This window comes from Trichechus manatus, unplaced genomic scaffold (assembly GCF_000243295.1).
Source record: "Trichechus manatus latirostris isolate Lorelei unplaced genomic scaffold, TriManLat1.0 scaffold00041, whole genome shotgun sequence".
NCBI classification, from domain to species: Eukaryota; Metazoa; Chordata; class Mammalia; order Sirenia; family Trichechidae; genus Trichechus; species Trichechus manatus.
The window spans coordinates 15,587,706-15,599,540 of NW_004443977.1; positions in this window are offsets into that span (position 1 = coordinate 15,587,706).

An 11,835-nucleotide genomic window follows, 5' to 3' on the forward strand; every position below is an offset into this window, starting at 1 on the left:
AGGTACATCCTTTAGCCAAAGATTAGACAGGCCCAAAAAAAAAGACCAGACTTACTGGTCTGACAGAGACTGGAGAAACTCTGAGACTATGGCCCCCGGACACCATTTTAACTCAGTATTGAAGTCACACCTGAGGTACATCCTTTAGCCAAAGATTAGACAGGCCCATAAAACAAAACGAGACTAAATGGGCACACTCACCCAGGGGCAAGGATGACAAGGCAGGAGGGGACAAGAAGGCTGGTAACGGCAACCCAAGGTCGCGAAGGGGAGAGTGTTGACATGTTGTAGGACTGGCAACCAATGTCACAAAACAATATATGTATTAATTGTTTAATGAGAGAAACTAATTTGCTCTGTAAACCTTCATCTAAAGCAAAATAAAAAAAATAAAGAAAAGGATGTTAAAAAAGTGGAGGAGAAAGATTACATAAGTCAGTAATACTTAGATGTATGAGGAAAATTATAGTTTTGAAGATAATTAAGAATAGTAATCATGATCCAGGTTTATAGCCTATAAAATACAGTCTTTTCATGGGATCACATCTCACAGTTAAAAGAGAATATACAAAAGACTCTTTTCTCAACATTTTAAACCTGTATATCATTACTGAATATTGAGTATACTGTAGACTGCCAAAAGAATGAACAAATCAGTCTTAAAAAAAATACAAACAGAATGTTCCTTAAAACCAAGGTTGGTCAACGAAAATGAAAGAAACCCTCTATGGGATGGATTGACACAATAGCCACAATAGCAGACTCAAATATTCCTATGATCATGAAGATTGAACAGGACCAGATGTTTTATTCTGTTGTACATAAGGTCACCATTAGCTGAAGCCACCTTGATGGCAACTAGTGACAACAAAATCAGTAACTTACTCAGATATTTCTTTCCCTTTATCCATAACTCAAGACGAAGTTTGAGGGAAGGAAGAAGAGGACTCTCATAGTTTCAGCAATGGCCATGCAAGGTAAATTGTGGCATTTAGTATGAAGAAACACAGCAAACTGATATATATTGAATATAATATTCCAGATGCCAGGTCCTGGAACACATTATCTCCTTTAATCTCCACCATGACACTGGGGATAGGTATTAATAGCTCCTGATTTTTCACCTGAGGAACAACCTGTTTCTCCCAGAGAGGACAAGCGACTTGCTCAAATTCATTCAACTGTGTTGTTAGGTGCCCTGGAGTTGATTCTACTCATAGTGACCCTATGAACAATAGAAGGAAACACTGCCCTGTCCTGCACTTTCCTCTCAATCATTATACTTGAGCTCATTGTTGGAGCCACTATGTCAATCCATTTTGTCAAGGGTCTTCCTCTTTTTTTGCTGACCATCTAATTTACGAGGCATGAGGCCCCTCTCCAGGCACTGTTACCTCCTGATAATATTTCCAAAGTATGTGACAAGTCTCGCCATCTTTGCTTCTAAGGAGTATTCTCACTGTACTTGTCCTAAGACAGATTTGTTCGTTCTCTTAGCAGCACACGGTATATTCAATATTCTTTGCCAACACCATATTTCAAAGAAATGAATTCTTCTTCAGTCTTCCTTATTCGTTATCCAGCTTTTGCATGCATAAGAGGCGATTGAAAACACCATGGCTTGGGTCAGGTGCACCTTAGTCCTTAAAGTGACATCTTTGCTTTTTTAACACTTTAAAGAGGTCCTTTGCAGCAGATTTGCCCAATGGACTGCTTGGTTTTCTTTTTCTTTTTCTTTTTATTGTACTTTAGATGAAGGTTTACAGAGCAAATTAGTTTCTTGTTAAACAATTCATACACATATTGTTTTGTGACATGGTTGCCAAACCAAAGACATGTCAACACTCTCCCTTCTTGACCTTGAGTTTTTCATTACCGGCTCTCCTGTCCCCTCTTGCCTTCTAGTCCTTGTCCCTGGGCCGGTGTGCCCTTTTTAGTCTCATTTTGTTTTATGAGCCTGTCTAATCTTTGGCTGAGGGGTGAAGCTCATGACTGACTCAGTAGTGGTTAAAAGAGTGTCTGGGACCATTCTCTGCGAGTTTCTCCAGTCTCTGTCGCACCAGTAAGTCTGGTCCAAAAAAGAGTTAGAATTCTCTTCTACATTTTTCTCCAGCTCTTCTTGGGACCGTCTATTGTGATCCCTGTCAAAGCAGTTGGTGGTGGTTCCCAGGCACCATCTAGTTGTGCTGGACTCAGTCTGGTGGAGATTGTAGTACTTGTGATCCATTAGTCCTTTGGACTAATCTTCTCTCATGTTTTTGGATTTCTTCATTCTGCCTTGATCCAAATGGGATGAGACGAGTAGAATATCTTAGACAGCTCTTCAAACGCTTTTAAGACCTCAGACACTACTCACCAAAGTAGGATGTAGAACATTTTCTTTATAAACTACGTCTTGCCAGTTGAGCTAGATGTCCTCTGAGACCATGGTCCCTGGCTCTCAGCCCAGTAATTCTGTCCCTCTGGGAGTTTGGATGTGTCTATGAACTTGGAACCCTGGTGGTGCAGTGGTTAAGAACTTGGCTGCTAAACAAAAAGGGTGGCAGTTCGAATCCACCAGCCACTCCTTGGAAACCATATGGGACAGTTCTACTCTGCCCTATAGGGTCGCTATGAGTTGGAATTGACCCAATGGCAACAGGCTTTTTTCTTTTTCCCTTTACAAACCTTCCATGGCCTTGCCTTGGTCAAGGTGTGCTGACTTCCCTAGTCTTGGGTACTGTCTTACCCTTCACCAACGTTACCACTTATCTATAGTGTGGCTATGAGTCGAAATCTACTGAACTGCAGCAAGTATTGTCTAGTTAGTGTTTTTCCATTCGTCTCCTCCCAGTGTTGTTAGGTGCCATTAAGTCAGTTCCAACTCATAGCAACAACAGAATGAAAAAACGTCTGGTCCTGCACCATCTCCAAAATTGTTGTTATGCTTGAGCCCATTGTTGCAACCACTGTGTCAATCCATTTCATCAAGGGTCTTCATCTTTTTTTCTGACTTTCTAGTTTATCAAGGAAAATGTCTTTCTCTAGGGACTGTTCCCTCTTGATAACATGTTCAAAAAATATGAGACGTAGTCTCACCATCCTTACCACATTCTGGTTGTATTTCTTCAAAGACAGATTTGTTCGTTCTCTTGGCAGTCCATGGTATATTCAATTTTCTTTGTCTGCACCCCAATTCAAAGGTGTCAATTCTTCTCTGATCTTCCTTTTTCTTCATTCAGCTTTCACATGCATATTAGGTGATTGAAAACACCATGGCTTGGGGCCGGTGCACCTTAGTCTTCAAGGTGACATCTTTGCTTTTTAGCACAGTAAAGAAGTTTTTTGCGGTAGATTTGCCCAATACAATGTGTTTTTTGATTTCTTGACTGCGACTTCCATGGGTGTTGATTGTGGATCTAAGAAAATGAAACCCTTGACAACTGTAATCTTTTCTACGTTTATCATGATGTTGTTTATCGGTTCAGTTACGAGGATTTTCTTTTCGTGATGTTGAGGTGCAATCCATACTGAAGCCTGTGGTCTTTAATCTGCATCGTAAGTGCTTCAAGTCCTCTTCACTTTCAGCAAGCAAGGTTGTGTAATCTGCATAACACAGGTTGTTAATGAGTCTTCCTCCAATTATTATGCCCTGTTCTTCTTCATAAAGTCCAGTTTCTTGGATTATTTTCTCAGCATACCGGTTGCATAAATTTCTTGAAATGATATAACCTTGAGACACACTTACCTGACGTTAAACAAAGCAGTATCCCTTTGTAATGTTCAAATGACTACCTCTTGATCTCTGTTCAGGTTCCTCATGAGCACAGTGAAGTTTTCTAGAATTCCCATTCTTTACAATATTGTCCATAATTTGTTATAAGCCACACAGTCAAATGCCTTTTTATAGTCAATAAAACACAGGTGAACTTATTTCTGGCATTCTCTACATTCAGTCAAGATAAGTCTGACATCAGCTATGACATCCCTCCTTCCACATTCTCTTCTGAATTCAGCTTGAATTTCTGGTAGTTCCTTGTCTAGTATACTGCTACAGCCCCTTTTGAATGATCTTCAGCAAAATTTTACTTGCGTGTGATATTAATGACAATGTTTGAAAAATTTCCGTATTCGGTTGGATCACTTTTCTTGGCAATAGGCATACATATGGCTCTCTTCCAGTTGGTTGGCCAGGTAATTGTCTTCCAAATTTCTTGACATAGACAAGTGAGCACTTCCAGAGCTGCATCCTTTTGTTGAAACATCTCAAGAGCTATTCTGTCAATACCTGGAGCCTTGTTTTTCCCCAATGCCTTCAGTGCCAGTTGGACTTTTTCCTTCAGTACCATTGATTCCTAATCATAGGCTGCCTCCGGAAATTGTTGAATATCAACCAGTTCTTTTTGGTATAGTGTCTGTGTGTATTCCTTCCATCTTCTTTTGATGCTTCTTGTGTCCTTTAGTATTTTCCCTTAGAATTCTTCACCATTGCAACTCGAGGCTTGATTTTTTTCTTCAGTTCTTTCAGCTTGAGAAATGCGGAGCGTGTTCTTCCCTTTTGGTTTTCTATCTCCAGGTCTTTGCACATCTCATTATAATATTTTACTTTGTCTTCTCGAGCCTCCCTTGGAAATCTTCTGTTTAGTTCCTTTACTTCATCATTTCTTCCTTTTGGTTTAGCTACTCAACATTTAACAGCAAGTTTCAGAGTCTCTTCTGACATCCATTTTGGTCTTTTCTCTCTTTCCTGTCTTTTTTAATGACCTCTTGCTTTCCTCATATGTGGCATCCTTGATGTCATTTCACAACCTGTCTACTCTTCGGTCATTAGCGTTCAATGCATCAAATCTATTCTTGAGGTGGTCTCTAAACTCAGGTGGGATATACTGAAGGTTGTACTTTGGCTCTTGCGGACTTTTTCTAATTTTCCTCAGTTTAAACTTGAACTTGCATATGAGCCTGTGACTGTCTGTTCCACAGTTGGCCCCAGCTTTGTTCTGACTGATGATATCGAGCTTTTCCATTGTTTCTTTCCACAGATATAGTCTATTTGATTCTTGTATACTCCATCTGGCGAGGTCCGCATGTCTAGTTGCTGTTTATGTTGTTGAAAAAAGGTATTTGCAGTGAAGAAGTTTTGGTCTTGCAAAATTCTATCATGCCATCTCCAGTATCATTTCTATCACCGAGGCCATAGAGCACTGATCCTTTGTCTTTGTTTCTGACTTTTGTAATCCAATCAGCAGGAATTATCAATGCAACCTGATTGCATGTTTGATCAATTTCAGACTGCAGAAGTTGGTAAAAATCTTCAACTTCTTCATCTTTGGCTTTAGTGGTTGATGCGTAAATTTGAATAACAGTTGTATTAATTGACCTTCCTTGTAGACGTATGGATATTATCCCATCACTGACAGCCTTGTACTTCGGGATAGATCTTGAAATGTTCTTTTGATGATGAATTCAAGGGCATTCCTCTTCAGGTTGTCATTCCAGCATAGTAGACCATATGATTATTGGATTTCAAATGGCCAATACCAGTCCATTCCAGCTTACTAATGCCTAGGATATAAACTTTTATGCATTCCATTTCATTTCTGTGGATTTCCAGTTTTCCTAGATTCATACTTCGTACATTGCATGTTCCAATTATTAAGTGATGTTTGCAGCTGTTTCTTCTCATTTTGTATTGTGCCACATCAGCAAATGAAGGTCCCGAAAGCTTGACTCCAAGTCATTAAGGTCGACTCTACTTTGAGGAGGCAGCTCTTCCCCAGTCATATTTTGAGTGCCTTCCAACCTGAGGGGCTCATCTTCCAGCACTCTATCAGAAAATGTTCTGCTGCTATTCATGGTGTTTTCACTGGCTAATTTCTTTTCAGAAGCAGACCACCAGGTCCTTCTTCGTATTCGTTCTTACTCTGGAAGCTCAATTGAAACTAGTCTGCCATGGATGATCCTGCTTGTATTTGAATACCGGTGGTGTAGCTTCCAGCATCACAGCAACACAAAGGTCCCCACAGTATGACTAACTGATAGACACATGGGGGCCCCCTTCCCTAATAACCATCAAAAATTATTTCTTTCTGTTTGTAAGCATTTTCATGATTTTTTATTTTGGTGGTCTCATGCAGTATTTGTCCTTTTGTGACTTATTTCACTCGGCATAGTGCCCTCAAGTTTCATCCACGTTGTGACATTTTTCAAAGATTCATCATTGTTCCTTGGTGAAAGCAGAAAATGTCAGAAAAATGTTTTCCTGTGTTTTATTTACTGTGCAATGGCTTTCCACTGTGCAGATCATAACAAATTCAGGATAACATTGGGAAGAATGGGAATTCTAGAACACTTAATTGTGTTCATGAGGAACCTGTACATAGATCAAGATCATTCAAACAGAACAAGGGGATGCTGTGTGGCTTAAAGACAGGAAAGGTGTGTGTCAGAGTTGTATCTTTTCACCATACTTATTCAACCTGTATGCTGAGCAAAAAATCTGAAACCTGGACTATATGTAGAAGAAGGGAGCATCAGGATTAGAGAAAGACTCGTTAACAACCTGCATTATGCAGATGACACAGCCTTGCTTTCTGAAAGTGAAGTGGACTTGCAGCACTTGCTGACGAAGATCAAAGACTACAGCCTTCAGTATCGATTGCACCTCAACATAAAGAAAACAAAAATCCTCACCACTGGGCTGGTAAGCACATCGTGTTAAACAGAGAAAAGAGTGAAGTTGTCAAGAATTTCATTTTACTTGAATCCACAGTTGAAGCCTATGGAAGTAGGAGTGAAGAAATCAAACAATGCATTGCATTGGGCAAATTTGCTGCAAAAGACATCTTTAAAGTATTAAAAAGCAAAGATGTCACCTTGAAGACTAGGATGTATCTGACCCAAGGCATGGTGTTTTCAGTCGCCTCATATGCATCTGAAAGCTAGTCAATGAATAAGGAAGACGGAGAAAAACTTGACACCCTTTAACTGTTGTTGGCAAAGAGTGTTGAATATACCATGTACTACCACGAGAAAGAATTTATCTGTCTTGGAAGAAGTACAGCCAGAACACTCCTTAGAAGCAATTATGACAAAACTGCATCTCAGATACTTTGGACAAGTTATTGGGAAGAATCAGTCCCTGGAGAAGGACATCGTGCTTGGTAAAGTGGGGGTCAGTGAAAAAGAGGAAGACCCTCGAACAGATGGATTGACCCAGTGGTTGCAACAATGGTCTTAAGCATAACAACGATTGTGAGCATGGTGCAGGATTGACCAGTTTCCTTCTGTTGTACATAGGGTTGCTATGAGTGAGAACCAACTCAATGGCAACTTAGAAGAACAACAATTTCATTTATTTCTGGTCTGATCTTTAGTATTTCCTTACTTCTACTGCCTTGGGCTCCTTTTGCTATTCTCTTTCTATTTGTTTTAGTTGTATTGTTAACTTTATTTTTCCCTTTCATCTTTTTTGATGTGTGTATAAATTGCTACAAATTGACCTCTGAGCACTGCCTTTGCTCTGTCCCAAATGTTTTGTTATGAAGTGTTTTCATTGTCATTTGATTCTAGGAATTTTTTAATTTTATCTTCAATTTCTTTTATTACCCAGTGGTTGCTAAGTAAGTCTTCATTCAGTTTCCATGTACTTGATTTTTTTTTTTACTAGATCTTTCTATTATTAATTTTTACTTGTATGGCATTGTGATCAGAGAAGATGCTTGTATTATTTTAATGTTTTGTATTTTGTTGAAGATTGCTCTATGGCCTAAGGTGTGATATATTTTTGAGAATATTCCACACGTACTGGAAAGCAATGTGTACTTTGCTGCTGTTGGGTGAAGTGTTCTGTATATGCCTATGAGGACAAGTTTTTTGATTGTGACCTTTAGATCTTCTTTATCTTTGTTGAATTTCTTTCTAGACGTTCTGTCCTTTACTTAGAGTGGTGTGCTGCAGTCTCCTACTATTACTGTGGAACTATCAATTACTCTTTTCAGTGCTGTTAGAGTTTGTTTTATGTATTTTTGAGCCCTGTAATGGTGTGGGGAGATATTTATTATGATTGTGTCTTCATGGTGGATTTTCCCTTTAATCATTATATAATACCCTTCTTTGTCTTTTATGATGGATTTTGTTTTAAAGTCTACTTTTGTCTGAGATGAGTATTGCCACTTCTTTTTTTTATTGCTGTTTGCTTGATATATTTTTTCCATCCTTTGATTTTTAATATATTTATGTCTTCTTTCCTAAGGTGTATTGTAGACAGCATATTGATGAGACTTATTTTTTTTATCCATTCTATCACTCTCTGTCTCTTTATGGGCGCACTTAAGCCATTTAAATTCAGTGTGATTATTGATAGGTGTGTTTTTTTGCTGTCATTTTAGAGTTTTTTTTGGTGGTGCTGAAGTTTTCTTTTTTCCTCTTACTCTTCTGCACTGAATTAATTTTGTTTGTGTTTTTTTTCACATCTTTCATTTGTGTAGATTTTGTGTTTACTGTGACTTTATGTTTTTCTTCTTGATTTTGATGAGTAGGTTTGTTAACTTTCTTTGTGGTTACCTTGAAATTTACCCAGTCTTCATAAATTTAAACCAGTCCTTTATTACTTGGTACTGCTTTGACTTCCTCTCCATTTGAAAGTTCTATTCCTACCTCGTTTATTCCCTCTTTTATTGTTCTGATATTGTAGTCTTTTACAGATTCACCTCTCTGGTTTCCTGTTGTAAATCTTTTAGTTTTGGTTTATTCTTGAGAGTTCATTACTTAGGTTGGATTAAGGCTGATGCTGTTTTGTGTCTTAGATTCAGACTGTCGTCTGATGTTGTTGGTTCTCTAACTGAAAGACTCCCTTTAATAATTCTTGTATGTTTGATTTAGTTTTTACATATTCCCTTAATGTCTGTTTATATGTGATGTTCTAATTTCACCTTCATATTTGAGCAAGAGTTTTGCAGGATACATTATTTTTGGTTGGCAGTTTTTTCCTTTCAAGGTTATATATATGTAGTCCCATTGCTTTCTTGCCTGCATGGTTACTGCCAAAGAATCAGAGCTTAGTCTTATTGTTTCCCCTCTGTATGTGACTTTTCTTTTTTCCTCTATCTGCTCTCAGGATTCTTTCTTTGCCTTTCATTTTAGCGAGTGTGATTATGATATGTGTTGGTGATTTTCTTTTGGGGTCTATTCTATATGGGCTTCGTTGAGCTTCTTGAATGGTTGGCTTTTCATCTTTCATGATACTACGGAAGTATTCTGTCAGTGATTTTTCAATGATCCTCTGTGTGTTTTCCATTTCTCCCCCTTTTCTGGAACTCCAATCTAATGCATAATTTTGCTTTTGATTGTATGCCATATCATTCTCAGGGTTTATACATTTTTCTTCATTCTTTTTTCAGATTTTTCCTTAAACAAAGTGGTATCTAAGGATTTGTCTTCAATTTCACTGATCCTGTCTTCTGTTGTTTCAAATTTGCTCCTAAAATCTTCCATGTACTGTCCATGTCTGAAATTTTGCTGTTTTTGTTTTAGATTACTAATTGCTCTTTTTTATGATTTCTAGTTCTTTATTTATTTTGTCATTTTGTACCTGTATTATTTTCCTGAATTCTTCCATTTCTTTGTGTTTTCCCTGATTTTGTCTGTATTTTCCATGATTTTGTCTATTTATTCCTTTCTTTTTCTTTTTGACTTTTTTTAAAATTGTACTTCAGGTGAAGGTTTACAGAACAAATAGTTTCTCATTAAACAGTAGTACACTTATTATTCTTTGCCGTTGGTTAACATCCCCACAATATGTCAACCCTCTCCATTCTCGGCCTTTATTTTATTTTATTTTTTTGGAGAAAATACACATAGCCAAAGATAAACCATTTCAAAAATTTCTACATGCACAGTTCAGTGACATTGACTACACTCTTCCAGTTATGCTGCTATTCTCACTTTAGGTGAAGGTTTACAGAAAAAATATACTTTCTCATTAAACAGTTAGTACACATGTTGCCCTATGACAATGATGGTTAACAACCCCACTACACATCAACACTGCCCTTAGTCAACCTTAGGTTCCCTGTCATCAGCTTTCCTGTCCCCTTCTGCCTTCTAATCCTTGTCCCTGGACTGTGGTGCCTCATTAGTCCCATTTTGTGTTGTGGGGCTGTCTAATCCCCGGCTGAACGGTGAACCTCAGAAGTGACTTCACCACCGAGCTAAAAGGGTGTCTGGGGGCCATATGCTCAAGGTTTCTCCAGTTCATTTCATGCCAGTAAATCTGGTCTTTTTTTTGTGTGTTAGAATTTTGTTCTACATCCTTCTCCAGCTCTGTCCAGAACCCTCTGTTGGGATCCTGGTCAGAGCAGTCAGTGGTGGTAGCTGGGCATCATCTAGCTGTACTGGACTCAGGCTGGTGGAGGCCTTGGTAGCTGTGGTCCATTAGTTCTTTGGACTAATCTTTTCCTTGTGTCCTGTTCTTATCATTTTCCCTTGCTCCGGAAGGACTGAGACCAGTGGGGTATCTTAGATGGCTACTCACAGGCTTTTAAGACCTCAGACACTACTCACCAAGGTAGAATGTAGAACAGGGTCTTTATAAACTGTGTTATGCCAATTGAGCTAGATGTTCCCAGAGACCGTATTCCCCACAGCCATCCACCCAGCAATTCAGTCCCTCAGGGAGTTTGGATGTGTCTATGGAGCTTCCATGACCTTTCCTTGTACAAGTTGTGCTGATTTCCACAGTATTGTGTACTGTCGCACCCTTCACAAAAAATGCGACTTACCTATTGCCTATTTAGTATTTTCCCCCCACCCATCCCATCTCGGGCAATCAACAAAGATTGTTACTTTTTGTGTGTAAACATTTTCATGGGTTTTTATAATAGAGGTCTCATACAGTATTTGTCCTTTTGTGATTGACTTATTTCACTCAGCATAATGTCCTCCAGTTTCATCCATGTTATGAGAAGCTTCACAGATTTATCATTGTTCTTTCTCATTGCATAGTACTCCATTGTGTGTATGTACAATAGTTTGTTTATCCATTCATCTGTTGATGGGCATCTAGGTTGTTTCCATCTTTTTGCTCTTGTGAACAATGCTGCCATGAATATAGGTGTGCATATGTCTATTCGAATGTTGACTCTTATTTCTCTAGGATATATTCCTAGGAGTGGGACTGCTGATTCATATGGTATTTCTATTTCTAGCTTTGTAAGGAAGCACCATATCGTTTTCCAAAATGGTTGTATCGTTTTGCATGCCCACCAGCAGTGCATACAGGTTCCGATCTCCCCCAGCCCCTCCAACATTTGTTATTTCCAGTGTTTTTGATTCCTGCCAGTAATGCCGGTTTGAGATGGTATCTCATTGTGGTTTTAGTTTGCATTTCTCTAATGGCTAGTAATTGCGAGCATTTTCTCATGTGTCTGTTGGCTGCTTAAAGGTCTTCTTTGGTGAAGTGTCTGTTCATTTCCTTTGCCCATTTTTTGATAGGATTATTTGTCTTTTTGTTGTAGAGGTATTGAATCTTCTTGTAGATTATGGAGACTGTACTTTTGTCTGACTTGTACTGTCCAATTTTTTTTCCCAGTCTGTAGGTTCTCTTTTGACTCTTTTGGTGAAGTCTTTTGAAGAGCATAGGTGTTTGAGTTTTAGAAGATCTGTTATCTAGCTTGTCTTCTGGGGTTTGTGTGTTGATGGTTATGGTTTGTATCCTGTTAATCCCGTGTATTAGGGCCTGTAGTGTTGGTCCTATTTTTTTCTTCTATGAACTTTATAGTTTTTGGCTTTATATTTAGGTCTTTGATCCATTTTGAATTAGTTTTTGCATATGGTGTAAGGTATGGGTCCCATTTCATT